The following is a 16,305-nucleotide window of genomic DNA, read 5'->3' on the forward strand; positions in this document are numbered from 1 at the left end:
TCCGCAATTGCTCCGAAAAGGAAGTCATGGAGCTTACCCACACAACAGGCACTCACGCCTACTCCAGCCAGGGAGTCACCCCGGGGGCATACTCACGTTCCACACACGTCACACAGCACTCCAGTCACGGAGGATACCCGGGGTCATCCCAACAAATCATTCCCCGCAAGAGAGCTGGCACACAATCCCCAAAGTTGGCCTGACCTGACCCCAAATCCTACAGGGGGTCAAACATACACAGAGCTAGTCGAGGAACCAAGTCCCGACTACAACAACCCTAGCACAAATCAGGGAACACCTGAGTTTTGGGAAAGTACAGAAACCCACACGAGCCCGAGCACAGAATGGGGTTCAGGGAATGGACAGCCTCCTGACAGGTCTTGGACTGACCTAGGAGGTTCTACAGAGACGCCCAGCAGTGGCTATCACTTCAAGGGGCCTGAGGGTCTACAGCTAGGTAGGTCAACCAGGTCACAAAGCAACAGAAGCCCTGGCCTGACGAGCCCGGTGGGCAAGCAAGCAGGCCAGGCATCGGGGCACAGTCCTTGGAAGACACCAGGGCACAATAGAGAGAACAGGCTCACGCCTCCCTCCAGTCAGGGGACTTATGCCAGTAACCCACAGCTAAGAAGGTCACAGAGAGCAAAGAAATCTCCTAAGTACCTAGAAGACTACATAACATTGCTGGCAAGGCAAAGGCCAGTAAACAGTGGGAGCACTGGGGAGCAAAATGTCATATAAAATAAATGTTGTATGTTGGTAGTAGTTTTAGCCCGGGGGAAAGGGGTGTTATGTCCCGAGCCTTTGCAAACGGCTCGGGCGTTTGCAGGCAGTCCCGGGCAGGTGCAAAGCTGCCCGGGACCAGACAGGCTGTCGCCAGCGCCGTGCGCATGCGCGGGTGCTGGCGCGGGAAAAGTAACCCATTTACCCGGGAGTTGCCTATATAAGAGGCTGCGAGGCGTTTGGGCGAGGCTGAAGCCATCTTCCTGTAAGCTGAACGCTGAATAAAAGAAACTGAGAACTCCAGCTGCTTCTCGTGTCTGTTTTCCCGCCAAGGACGCAACACCCAGAATCAAGCTGTAAGAAAAAAGAGCAAAAGGGAAAACTTTGACCCACCAGGGCAACTGTTTCCAGAGGGTAAATGATTTTTGCTTAGGAACAAGGGCAGCTTGACCTCAAATTGTGTCCTTCAGATGAGTTGGCTTCAGGATCAATAATTCAGACCTAGCAAGATTGTGATTGAAATTTAACACATCAGAAAGTGGGCACTTAGTCATGGAACCTGAGTTAGGGATACCCAAGGATTTCTTTCCATCTTTATTTGGGAACAGCATGAGCAGCAGTTTGAGCCTCCTTTGAGGCTGATGCAGTGGTGGGATTCAGCCAGTTTGCATCACCTCAGCAGAACCAGTAGCTAATTTTTTGTTGCCCAGGCCCAGAATGGACTTTCGGTAGCAGCATCTATACACAGAACCGGTTGTTCACATATTTGAATCCCACCACTGGGTTGATGTATACATTGAAGCAGAACTGCATTTTGCATTCCCAGAGATCTTTGAAATTTATACTAAGACATGTAAATTTAGACATCGTGAACACGGGTTCTGATTCAGTACAATGTCCTGAAGCTTATGAAAGAATGGCATATGTGTGTGTATGTATACATATACATACATATACAATTCCAGAATGGGAGTTTATAACACTTAAAAAAATTATTGGACTTCTTTCACTAAGATTGAAATAAGGGAGGGAAGATTTTTCCTCATTCCCTCAGCAGCCTTTTTCGGGAAAAAAAAATGTTTTTTAAACAGAACAAAATAAATCAACAGTGCTCCTATTCAAATTAAGGAAAAGAATTTATCTAGACCAGCTATAGGGGGAGTAGATATTATTAACTAATATGAGGGCATGATGGGAACTGTAAAAGTTGTAAAATTTGCTCTTATCTGTTCCAGCACTATCAGAGAATTTAATGTCATCTTTCTTTGGTTATTCCTGTGCTATGGCAGTGTCCATTTTAATGTCATCTTTTGACATTCAAAAGAAAAAAAAGAATATTATAGACTATATGGAGGGCAGGAGTAAATATCCAATATTAATAACATATTACTGTTTTGAAAGTCATAATTAGCTTGGAAACATAACATATACAGAACTGAGATCCAGTTTGGTGTGGTGGGGAAGGGCCTGACTCCAGGAGGCTGTGAGTTCTAGTCCTACCTTAGGCATAAAAGTCAACTGGATGACCTTGGGATGGTAAGTCTCTCTCAGCCCAACCCACTTCACAGGGTTGATGTTGTAGGAAGATAGGAGGAGGAAGTTTTATGTATGTTTGCCACCTTGAGTTATTTATAAAATGATAATGGTAGAATCAAAAAATAATAATAAAAATAAATAACAGACCAGCCTAATCATTCTAATAAAAACTATAATTGTCATTATTCCATCATTAAACATTTCCCACAAGACAATTCATGCAAAACCGTTCATGTGGTAAACACCCCCATTTTACATCACTCTGTAAGCTCTTTTAAGTCACTTCCATTAAAAATCATTTCCATTAAAAATCCAAGCTTAGGTTTGGGCTAAAATTGTTTTGGGCAACAGCCATCACCTCAAAAACATTGGAAATCACTATTAAATGTATGTGAATTGTTTCTGAAAGGAGCCAGTTACACACACACATTTAGCTAATTGGAGATTGCAAGATATACTGAAATATTTTTTCTGAAAACTATTCCTTTAAAAAAAAAACCTCCAATATTTGGGAGGCTAAATAGAAGGATGAAAAAAAAAAAACCCATGGCTAGAAGGTCATAGGATCAGGTGATTTGCAAGCTAATATGACACTTCAGACCAGGCCTGGGGGGGGGGCACATTGATAAATTAAAAATCCTGTGAGCTACAAAAGGAATTCCTGAAATGCTGATCAGCAGAAGTGAAGTTTAGAGATGCTCAGTAACATGTATTTTGGGGCAGCTGTTTTTTTAAAAAACCTTCAGCAGGCTGCTTAGTGGGCTGCTTAGATTGTGCAGCCCTACTTCAGCCTCTTAAAAACATTTCAAATTGTATATTGAGCTTACCAGATGCATACCTCTTACTTAGGGTTTCATTTGTTTATTGGAAAAATAACAATAAAAGTAAAATCTATAAAAATGTTCTGCCAGGAATCATCACTTCGCTACCAAATTTAGAGGATGTGAGGAGTCTGAAGGTTTGAAAAAAGTGGAAGACGGGCTGATAAACATGTACCATTTTTTTAATCAGCTTCTCCTCTCTAAATTAAGGCTTCTCCCAAAGGCTTTTTTTACAAAAGGGGAAAAACTTGCATCACAACGGTACAACACTGCATCTGTCATTTTGATGAATGCCACAAATCCAAAAGATTCCTCTGAATAACCTCAAGAAGAGCACTCTAGGACACTGAAAGCCACTATTTAAAAGGAAAACCACAAATGTAACCTAAAAGTAGATTTCTTTTAAATACTGAATTCTATTTGCTTTTGAGATTTTACTTTAGAAGGTGACAAAAACCCATTTTAAGTTTGAACTGCTTAACTCTCATTGGGGTAATTTAGATATTGCAAAATCAGAGCAGAAGACTGCCCAAGGGAGTTAAGCTCATCAAAGGAACATCCAAAGTTTTGAATAATTTATATAAAAATTATTTCCAGCCTAGCATTTGAAGATTTTAGCACAAATTCCCTGAAGCTTCAAGTAAGGGAGAAAGCCACAATCATAAATGAAAACTCAGATAGCCTGTTCCAACCTTTGGAAATTGTTGTGCTTGTATTTAATGTTTGCTTCATAGCTGGATTATCAGTCACTGAAGATAGCAGTGGATAATTAAAACCTAAATTGTTTCTTAATTATAGACATTGCAAAAGTATCGTTCTTTGGTATATAATTACTTCTCATGTACGTGACTAATTATTATTATTTGAATCTTCTATTAAAATTTCCTAAATAAGCAGGGTTGCCAGGTCTGGCCCAAAGTGTTAAGCTTGTTTGTGAAAGCCTGGGGAAGATATTCAATCTCAGGTCATGAACCAAATGTAAAGAGATAAACAGCAGGACTTGTAAACAGAAGTTGAAAAACTTTAGAAGAAAAGACCAATGATAATTTTATTAGCAAGAGTTCTTTGAGTCCTACCAAGCAGGTTCACCAAATATTTGAAAGTTTCAAATGTATTGTATTTGACATCATTAACTTTTCAAAAATACCCACCTTGTTTGGAACTTCCAAACGTATCTCCAAAATTCTTAGGTCCTTGGTTAAAGCCTGAATCATCAGAAATTACTTACTTTAAAATATTGTTTTATTTGTTGGATAAACAGACAATAATAATGTTTGTAATGTTAAAAATCCTGCATTCTCTATCTCCTCCACAGCCAGTAGTCCAGTTTAAGATATATCACATCATGTAGATCTGGTTTTAGAATCACTCTGTTTTTATAAGCAGACAGCATTATAAAATAAATGAATGCATGAATAAATAAATAATAACAAAAAAGTAGTACATATAGTACTCGCTTACCAACCACCCATTCAGTGAACATTCCTAGTTAAATGGTGCTGAAAAATTAACTTTATGGTCCATTTACAATCATTTATGACCTTCACAAGGCCCATCAGCCTTGTAGACGTTGCCCTGTGCTTGATTTATGACATCGTTTTTCCCCCCTTGGTAGAGCAGAGAGTTTGTATAGAAAGGAATTCCAAGAAGTAAGCTTTTGCTGTTCTGCACATTGAAAGCAATGTAATTCTGCCAGCAGCTTGGGGCTATATTGATTAGGAAATGAGAGATACCCTTGTCTTCAGGCAGTGGTGTTTACAGGGCTGTTCAAAAAAGTCAAGATGTTTAATGTGCATTGCATACATCACATGTATACAAATAAGGGGGGAAAATCAACTACATGGTTCCCCTGCCCATCTTGACTTTTTGGACCAATGCTGTGGATGTCCCTGCATTCAAATATGCATTTTTTAAAAAAACCCTTCTCTTCTAGTCCTCTCTACACAAGCAAGTTTTCTGACATAAGGCATTGCAAGGGCTCAGGTAAACAATGGCAGCTCAAATCCAAACAGTGCTTAACAGATGAACAGATTTGGTAGGACAGGTTGTTGTCCTTTGGGAAAGGCGGTCCCACAGATATGCTGGCCCTACTTAGCCGTGAATTAAATCATACTGGGATATCCATCAAGGTATGTTCCTCTTTTAGGTGGAATCCTGACTCACTAAAATTAATGTGGGTAAATAATACTGTAATAAACATTAAGTTAATAATACTGTCACTTCAATTAATCTACTCTAAATGTGGCTGTATCTGGATTCAAGCCTTATGCTTTAAGTTGGTAATGTCAACAGGTAGTCAACTAGTTGAATCGAATATTGTCATTTCCTGTGGCTATTTATTGTTCTTGCCTTCAAGAGATAATGATGTTCAAGAGATAATAATGTTCTTGCCTAACTAGTGTGTCCTCTTAGCCTTCCATAACAAGCTCAATGGCTGTTCTACCACCAACATTAACAAAATAATATAGCCTTTCAAATGCTATCCATAATTCAGCTCAACATCCCACAGTCCCAATATATTTCTATAGTTATTGCACTTTGACAGGTAGCAATTGGCAGATTATATAGCACAGTGTTCTCTACCTCTTGTACACAAATGTTTCAGTGCAATCTGTGCTTGTTATTGTCTTGCCATTGTTTCCAGATGAAATCACTGTTCTTTCATTTGACTGATTGCACAAATTCTCCCTACTGGGTGGAATAATTATAAAGCAAAAAAAAAAAAACCCACAAGAGAGAAAGAGGAGCTCAACAATGGATAATAATACATAGAAAATACAGGAAGGCATATTTACTTTCTGATGCTTTATCAGCTGTTGAAATAAGCAAGAACAATATTTTTTTATTCTCTTTGGCTATAACTGTTTCCTTCTATTTCTTTAGAAATTCATGAAGGAGGAAAAATTTCCTTTTGAGAAATGTTTTAGTCTGTCACGTTGTCAGTTTTGGATACTGGCACATTAAAAGAAACTAACTGGTGTTAGTTTTTTTCTCCTGAAAATTACAAATGCATTCTCTGAAAAATACAGATATCCGCTCTATATGAAGAATGATAAATGAATTGATCTTCAGTAGATAATGTTTTAATGGCTACAATTCAGGCACTTGCAAATGATGGCCTTTATCCCTAAATGTCTGTTTTTCTAATACATTATGCTGCAATCTACACATGCCTACTCAAAAACTGACTTTATTTATTTATTTATTTGTTTGTTTGTTTATAAGATTGATATAGCCACCCATTTTATATATCATATCTCCGGGTGGCTTACAATCAATAATAAAACCCCAATGTAAGAGAATATTTGCAGTTCAGGGTTGAATGATGGGGGTCCTTGGTGCTCTCTGATCTTGGCTGTTTTCTCACAAACATTTCATTATTCAACTAAGTAACATAGAGGAAACCCCACTCCCTTCTAGTGATGATAGTGTTACCTGGTTGGGTACTGAAACATTTGTGAGAAAATGACCAAGCACAGAGAGCACCAAGGATCTCACAAAAGTAAAAAAAAAAGATACAAAGTGTAGAATCACCATGAATCTACTGGTCTTCCTACTGCTCAAATAACATGTATTCCTCACATCCGGCAGATAACTTTTCTGGGTTTCTACCACATACTATTCCACTATGGTTGTGGGACCAGTCAAGTCTTCAAGGCTTTTTGGAAATCCAGAAGGATAGAGATCTATCACATTTCTGAGGGAAAGATGGTCCAAAGTAGGACTTCAGTGGGAGTTATTTATTTATTTAAGAAAATTTATATATTGCCCAACTCACTCTCAGTGACTCTGTTATTCCCAAGTGAATGACTATAAAATTGCAGATGCAAACTGAAACTTAACAAAATCATTTAAGGTCTATGCAGAAATATCTTAGCTCCAATTTACTTTGAATGATAATTCTGGTGAAATCAAACTCCTATGGAAGGAGTAAAAAAAAATATAAAGGTTATGGTAGGACCTTTTCTGATTATCCAATTTTAATTAAAGACATAAGCTTTTAAGAGCTGTTGCTCATGTCATTAGATGCATTTTATCATCCATCTTAACTGGGATTTTATTTCGTGATTTAGAAATTTGATTTTATTGTGGGTTTATGTATGGGGTTTTATTAAATGGTATGTTATTTTATGTTTGAAAAACACCCAGGATCCTAGGAAAGAAGTAGTATATATATATATGTGCAATTAATAACATCAATAAGCAAAGTGTTCTAAGATTATGAAACAATGGAATAATTATAGTAAAGTGATTCAAGATTAACAATATGCATAAAGTTATGATTCCATAACTCTCTCTGCTGGTCAATCTAGGCTAATGTAGATTTTAATCTAGGCTAATGAGAATAGCAAACATTTGACATTGAAAAGCCAATTTACGTCATTCCCTTGCAAATATTGGTATAGCTCCAAAGTCCTGTAAAAATAACCATTGAATTGTAACTGTCCTGAGTCCTGATTCCTTATGAGCTTTTACCAGACTTAACTCCACTCTATGTTTCTCGTGCTGTGACTAATATTTTAACAGGCAAGTAAACACACACACACACCTACACCTGGCATTAGTGCAATGTTGCTGACATTTTTAGTAAATGACAACAGCTGGCAATCTCTTATTTCTCAGTGAAATATTATGGGCTTCGGCATTCTTGAAATTGGGAATTTCAGAAAAACGTTATGTAAACCTTTGGAATAATCTAGTATTTTAAACCATGATCTGAATTGGCTTATTTTGAAAATTAGTCAAAGTTCTTCAGTTTGGATGAACCAAGAAATGTTCATTTATGGAAGATTCCACTGACTTATTTTGAGGAGTAAGAAAGGCTAGTTAGAATTCTGTGTTACAATTCATATATAAACTGTTTGCAAATCATACAGCTGAGTTGTAACTAGCCTATATAGTTCATATACTATTATCAGAACTTAGTTAAAAAATCCACTCTTTCCACAACACACAGCACACTGAACCACAACCTAGCCAAACACATATCTGGACACTGCATATTATGCAAATGCAATCTATGGGATTAAATGAGGCATCAAGCAAAGTTTGAAAATTGGATCAATTGAGCAAACCATAGTTCACTTAAGCACATGTCTTATGAATACTGCCATAAACACAGAAGTTTTGTCTGCTGACTATGTGACAAATGCTCTTCAGTATTAATCTAGAACCAGTATTTTGACTGCAAGGTCAAGAATAGGGATTACTGGTGCAAATTGCTTGTGCCACAGAAGGAGCTTATTTTTTTCCAGGATACATTCATGTGTCATTTAGCACATTGTCAAATTAGGAAACTAGGAACATTCCTGGATCTCTTCCTAACATGGCATATGGTATTTACAGTAATTCAAGTTATCCATTTAAAGAATCCAAACATTCATCTGTTCAGATGCTCACATAAGAGAATTACATATAGTATAAGCCATTATGGAGCAAACTTTGATTAGTCAGATAGGTCAGTGAATTATTAAAATTTTAATAGGTGTGCCTCAATCTATTCTAAATTAAATATTTGTTGCTCATTCCATTTTGTAATCTAAATGACAAGGAGGGGACTTAAATTATTCCAGGGATTATAGATATTGTAAGACACAATGTTGTAATTGATGGACTGAACTTAGGGAAGCATTTAAATCTACAGTATTGTTGCTTGACAACCAATTACAGCTGCTTAATTACTCACAAATTTAAATGGAGTCATGTTAAGTCAAACCAAATACAAACAGAACACTAAAAAACAATCAGGCACAGGGGAGAAGTCAATATGTATGTAAGGCAAACAGATTGAGATCATATTATCCAGAAACCAATTAAGCACATATGCCAAAATTTATATTCCAATCTATGGCAGACCCATCAATTTTGCTAAGTTGACCTAATCATAGTAGCAATTAATCTCCTAAAGATTAGTTAAATCAAATGCCTTTTTATAATCAGCCCAGACCCTATGTAAATTGGTTTTTCAGCTTTTGCACTTCTTCAGAACCATTTTATCAATCAGAAGTTGATCTTTTGTTCTTCTATTTTTCCTTTTGTTCCTTTCTCTTCTACTGGGAGAAAGTTATTTTTTTCTAAATTATCTTGGATGTTGTCTGCTATAATGTCTGTGAGCTATTTAAATACTGTAGGGAAGCATATTATCAGCCTATACTTTCCCGGCATTGTTCCTTTCATTAAATCTTTTTGAATCAGATGTTTTGCCAATTATTAACCAGTAGCTGATGTTTTCATTATGCAATACTTCATTAAGCTGTTTAGTTATAATTGGATATAAGCTAGTCAGATATTTGAGCTAATTATTATTATTATGGTTTGTCACAGTCAGCCAGATGTTTAGACTGGATTTTACATTTTTATCCATCTACTGCAGCGGTTCTCAACCTGTGGGTCGCGACCCCATTTGGGGTCGAACGACCATTTCACGGGGGTCACCAAACAACACAGTCCGCCATTTTTTCCCCTTTTCCTTAGTTGTGCTACTCCCTTTTATTCTATTGGCTTTTGAAAGCCAATAGAATAGACTCTCTTGAATAGAGTCTAATTCTATTGGCTTTCAACAGCCAATAGGAATTGTCCAGGCTGTCTCTGCCCTGCTGAGCCCACCAAAAGTCCCATTCTGCAAACGGTGCTGCAAGTTGTCTGCAGCGAAGGCGAGCTGTCTGGAAGTTTCCACCCCTCCCTGCTGAGCAACTACTAAAATGTAAGTAAAAGAGGGCCGGGGTGGGAGGTGGGAGGCCGGCAGGCGCAGGGAGGGTTGCTGGCGTGCATGGGGCCCAGCGGGTGCCTTATCTCCCTTAGGCTGGGCCACCTGGTGGCCCAGCCAGTGGTCGCCCTGCGCCGTCGCTGCCTCTTGCCAGCTGCGCCTCGGCTGGCGCAGGGGGCAGCACCACGCATGCGCGGCACTCCCGGACAGGGAAAGTCCTCGACTTACGACCGGTTGGGTAGTCCTCAACTTACGACCAGTTGGGTAGTCCTCGACTTATGATCGGTTGGGTAGTCCTCGACTTACGACCGGTTGGGGGTCGTGGCATTAAAAAGATTGAGAACCACTGATTTACTGAGTCCTTCACAACCATCTGGAATAGGCAAATGTTGTTTAATGGCATTAAAGATATTATTATTATTATTATTATTATTATTATTATTATTATGGATCATCGCACAGTCAGCCAGATGTTCAGACTGGATTTGGCATTTTGTCTACCTATCGAGTCCTTACCCAGGACCTGGGATAGGCAGATGTGGATGTTTGATGGTATTACAGATATTGTCGCAGGATGGAAGCAGTTCTTAATAAGGCCGCCTTTTGCAATTGACTAATAGAGAATCTGTCAATGCCAATGGTGTTCAAGTGGTGCTCCAGTTGTTTTGGGATTGCACCCAAGGAGCCTATGACTATTGGTACTACCCTTGTTTGCTTTTGCCACAGTCTTTCTATTTTTATTTGTAGGTCTTTGTATTTTGTTATCTTCTCCAGTTCTTTCTCTTCTATTCTGCTATCTCCAGGCACTGCCACGTCCACTATCCAGACTTTTTTCTCTTTCTTATCGACAATTGTTAAGTCTGGGGTGTTATGTTGCAGGTGCTTGTCTATTTGAATTCTGAAGTCCCAGAGCAGTTTAATTTTATCATTTTCTATGACTTTCTCTATTTTATGATCCCACCAGTTTTTGCTTACAGGCAAATGATATTTTTTGCAGATCGTCCAATGCACCATTGTTGCTACTTTGTCATGCCGCTGCTTGTAATCAGTCTGTGCAATCTTCTTGCAACAGCTTACCAAGTGGTCCACTGTTTCTTCAGATTATTATTATTATTATTATTATTATTATTATTTACAATGTGAAATCCCAACAGTCCCCATTGCCGTCATTACCCAAATCCACCAGTTGTTAGGCAAGAACTCACCCAGATCCAAGCAATTCTTTGTCCCTGGGGACCTGACCCTCGGTAAGACTGCCTCCCCTTCAAATCCCTCACTCATGTATTTCCCCCCCCCCATTTCTGCTCTTTTGATCACCCTACTTAGGACACTTCTCAGCAGTCGTAGCAGCACCGGGGCTGAAGAAGAGACCAGGACCTTTAGCAGACTCAGCCAGTTGCCACTGCTGCGAGGCCTCTACTTCAGACCCAGCAACACTGCATCCATCACTAAGGATTGTTACCTCAAGCTCTTCTCCACAGCCAGCCACCTCAGCGCTACAGCAAAAGCCCCACTTGCTCCCACTGCCCTGCACTTCATTGTCCCTGCAGAATCCAGATGTTCTTTGTTGTCTTCCTCCCACTGCTGATGAGGTGGACCTGGCTTCACCCTGTGTCAGGCAGCTGCTGGCTGCACCAGGCCTTCTTCTCAAGGCCTCTTTTGTCGTTCTGCAAACTCCTTGTGCCATTCTTCCAAAGTTTCGGAAAGCCTTCAGAAAATTTCTAGGCCTTCTGAAACCTTACACCCACAATTCTCCAAATTGCATGATGCTTCAGAAAGCCTCAGAAGCTGTTTGCAGAACAGCAGGGGCTTCTCCAAAGAGAACAGTGCAAGGCCTCAGAAAGAAGGCCTGGCATGGCCAGCAGCAGCCTTGCATAGGGATAGGCTGGGGGTACCTCATCAGCATTCAGAGAAAGATGGTGAAAGTCAACTGGACTCAGATATATGCAGAGCAGTGGGAGTGGCTGGGGCTTTGCATTGTGGAGCTGTGATGGCTGGCCATGACATGGAGCTTGAGTTGGTACTCCTCCGCAGCTGCTGTGCTGAGGTTGAAGTAGGGTTAGGTGGCGGCTGGCTGAAACTACTGGAGACCTACACTTCAGTCTCAGTGCCAGTACCACTAAGGAGTGCCATTTTGCTAAAGGACAGAGAAGGGGGCAATAGATAGGTGAGTAGGCGGAGCTGAAGCAATCCTGTGGTCAAAGCAACAGTTAGCTGCCACATGCCTGGATTTTCATCAATATGATGACCTCTGTAACTTTGGGAACTGGTGTAAGTTCTTTTCATTCAGCGCCACTATAACTTTGAACGGTTGCTGAATGAATGCTATTTAAGTGAAAACTATCTGTATTTCATAAAAGCTAGTGCTTGTCAGAGCGGAACTAAACTAAACAAACTTCCATGCAGGGGATTAAAATGGAGAAAGATTTTGTTTGCTTGAATCCATTCAAGTCTGGTTAATTCTACTGAAATTGTAGAAGATATGTTATGCAAACAAAGAGGAGTTGTTATTGTTTTAGTCTGCAAGACAAGAGAATAATGAATCTGTCCTTTCTTTTTTTAACAAGGCAATTACTAATTCTTCTTGAATTCTTCTGGGTAAATCCTGGGCTGGGAAAAAAATCCAGAATTGTAAATAGCATTAGTGTGGAATTCTGGAGGAATGGAATAATATGTTAACATTCACTGTAGTGCAGAGATGACTAATCTGAGGTCCCAATTAACCTTTTTTAGAACCCCTAGAAAAACTTTACTTCTATGGTATGCTTCTGCTATCTTGAGACACAAAATACAGAAAAGACATTCCTATTTCAAAGGGTCAAAAACTTCAGAAAACCTGAGCGTGCACATTCTAAAAAACAAAAGAATAGAGGGAAAAAAAGGACAGCATGGTTTCATATTTATTTAATATGCTGTAATGCCAAACAAAGTCCTAGCTGATATTAAAAAATAACATTATCTTAACTCTGGCTTTCCTAGGATAAGCTTGAGGTATCTGTTTTCAGGTATAAAAATCATCAGATTCTCCATGGATCAAAACAGATGCAATTTGGATGCACTGATCAGATATTCTGGATACATTTAATGAAAAAGATTAATAGTTTGTGTGTGTATATATGCATGCCAATGCATAATTAAAAAGCGGCAATTTTATTAGAGAATAAACTGCTGGAAAAAGAAATTTATCCTCTGCTGTCCCCTGCTGTTCAAAAGTATTATTTGCACACTCATTGCATTACTATAACATTGTTGATTGTGAACACTGTATGTATCCTCACACCAATCATAAACTAATTGGGATGCAACAGAAGGAACCAAAAAAAGGGTGCCTGTCACTAATATTCACCCCAACTTGCGAGGCAACTCCAGACAATCAGCATCCTTCACTCTCTGACAGAATTCTAGGATATGTGTGTGTTTGTGTGTGCCCTCAGGTAACCTGCCATTAGTTATTTTTGAATGGGCAGAGCAACAGTCCCAGGAATCAGCTTTTTAAAAAGCGAATCCAATTTTCACTCTTTCAGAGCATATTGTGATAGCTTAGAATCCAACAGCAGAGAAATTAAGGAAAGATGGGATTTTTATTTGAACAGAAGTTATGCAGAAGGGATTTGAGAGAATAGTTAACTGGACAAATTGTGTGAAGCTGAAGGCTACATTCCAAATCCAGCATTTGGTCATCTGTAATCTGTCTGAGCAAATAAACAAGGATATGGAGATATCCAGAACTGGAGCAGAAATCGAACTGTCTGCAGTTGAAACTGCAACAATAAACAGATTAAACACCAACTGCAACCTCACAATATTCCCTGCAACTTTCCCTTACTACTACATTCTTCCAGTTTCCTAGGCTTTGGGCCTGAATTGTTCATCTCAGTTGCATACATTCTTCTCCTCCTCCGTCTCCTCTCACCCTGTCTCCTTCCCTCCCTCCCTGATTATCTGCTCTCTGTAGGGGCCCTCACTGAAAACAAACTCCTGACTTCTCAATCCCCAAATCCTGTCCCTTGTCTCCACATACCTTTAATGTGACTTGCAATTGGCAAGGTAATTATTGAACTACATAACAGCAAAAAGATTTGCATCATACCTTAAGATACTTCCTTCTGACCAGCTGTTCTGAAAATATGCTAATGGAAATGGAAAAGCTTGAAAAAAACCTGCCCAAATAAAAAGAAAAAAAATTGGAAAGTGAAAAGTGGGATAAAAATTAATTTGTTTATTGTTGATGAGTAGATATATTTTAGCAAAACTTTGGAGTTTATATACTTCTGTAGATCCATGATATAGAAAAGTACAGGGAATACCATTGGCTGAAAAATCAACAACAAAGTGTCTTGAAGAATATGGAACAATTAAATATAGATTCCTAAAAAATAACTGCCATTTGTAGAAATGACTTTTGGGATAGAAATACTGAATATGGATGTTTGAATCTGTGCATTTAATCTTAAACTTGTTAATATATTTTTATATTCACAATGTATGGTGTGTGCATTTCCTTTCCCTCTCTATGCTACCTCATTATTGTGATGATGGTGATATTACCAGTAACAAGAGGAGTGAGCAAAAAACACCAGGAGCCAAATAAATAATCCCAGCAGGATCATCCAAGGGATGAAGATCTTCCCAGCTGCCTAAAGGAAACAGGTACCAATATTGGGCAGCAACAGTATAGGAAGTTCTTAGAAGTGGCTGGTCACTTTAGTGACAAAGGTAAAGGTAACAATTCATACTGCACAAGAGAAAATAATGGAAAAATCACTCTTTATGATATGGCTACATTAAAGCCTTTGGGGCATCTAGTTTCAGAGTTTCCAAATTATGCACATGATTTTTTCTATAATACTCCCACAGAAATCAAAGTTGGACTTTGAGAAGCCAGACAGAAAGAACATTGATGCTTTCAAATAGTTGGAGAAGACTCTAGTGCATAGCATGGACAGCTAGGAAAATAGATTGCATAATAAATTTTAAAAAATTACACATTTTGGAGACATTATGTGAAATCCCAGCTTCTTTGGGAGGTCCATAATGCTGGAAAAGGTAAAAGGAAAGAGGTAAAAGGATGACCATCAGGAAGGTGAATGCACTTAATTGTAGTAGTAATGAGTGCACTGTTGGAAGACCTGAAGGACCAGGTTGGGGAGAAATTATTATTTTGGAGAAAAATCTATCTATGACAGTGTTTCTCAACCTTGACAATTTTAAGGCATGTGGACTTCAACTCCCAGAATTCCACAGCCAGCAATGCTGGCTGTGGAATTCTGGGAGATGAAGTCCACATGCCTTAAAATTGTCAAGGTTGAGAAACACTGATCTATGAGGTTGCTAAGAGTTGACTCCCACTTGTGGCACATAATCAATTGTATATGCGTTGTGCGTTTTATTTTGTTGTTGTTATATATATTTGTTATATTATATCAGTGATGGCGAACCTTTTAGAAACTGAGTGCCCAAACTGCAACCTAAAACCCACTTATGCATCGTCGAGTGCTGGGTGGGTGTGGCCCATTGGGTGGGCGTGGCTGCAGTGGTAACGGCAGACTGGGTGGGACTAAAAAGTTCAATCAATCAATTCCAACTTTGCAAGATCTTTTTTTTTCCCTGCGAGAAGTTGAAATTGACTGATTGAACCTTTTTTTTTTTTTTTTGCACATGGCGGCGAAGGCCTAAAGCGAAAAGGTTTTATAAAACCCAGCTGAAGGCCTAGGACTGGGGCGATGGCGCGCGTGCCCACAGGGCTCTGAGTGCCGCCTCTGGCACCCGTGCCATAGGTTCACCACCACTGTACTATATTATATACACAATAAAAAAAATTTTAGAACATACAGAAAACAGAAACTTACAATCACATGGTTGCACAATTTTTGTTTCTAGAATGCCTTATTTAATTCATCAGTCTCCAACCTTTCCAGCTTTGCGGACCGAAGGAGGGGGGGAGGAAATGGTTCTGCTTGGGCGCTGGACAAGTGCGCGCACAGCTCCATTTGCACCAGCGGCAGGCACATGCACCCAATGCTTGCACAAATGAAGCTGCGCGTGCACTCACCCACCCACTGCACGCACAAGTGGAGCTATGTGTGCGCACTCACCTACTTCCGCGGCTCCGGGTTGGGGATCCCTGATCTAATTGACGATTTAGCTCTTTTCCCAATTAGAAAACGTAATGGTTATCACAATAGAAACATCTTGGGGCTTGTTATATATTCTTTTATACAGGAACTTGACCAGGGGGCAGAGAGAATAAAGAAAAGGCAGTTGCAGTGTGGCAGGTCTTAAAATTAAAGCTGAAGCTTAATTTTTGTGAAATGATCTTCAGAAATTCTCTATGAGATCTTCTTCTAATTTTGAATACTGCAGCTACTGAATGGTTGATAGTTCTGTTGTGATAGCCCTCTGCTGGTCTATACTCAAACTAATTTTTATTGTCTTTTATTTGCTTGTACATACAATATAGTAAGAATATTCCCAACTTATGAAATATATATATATATTATTTATTGGTTATAAGGTAGT

Source organism: Crotalus tigris, unplaced genomic scaffold (assembly GCF_016545835.1).
Source record: "Crotalus tigris isolate CLP2741 ecotype Arizona unplaced genomic scaffold, ASM1654583v1 scf7180000019139.288180, whole genome shotgun sequence".
Classification (NCBI taxonomy): Eukaryota; Metazoa; Chordata; class Lepidosauria; order Squamata; family Viperidae; genus Crotalus; species Crotalus tigris.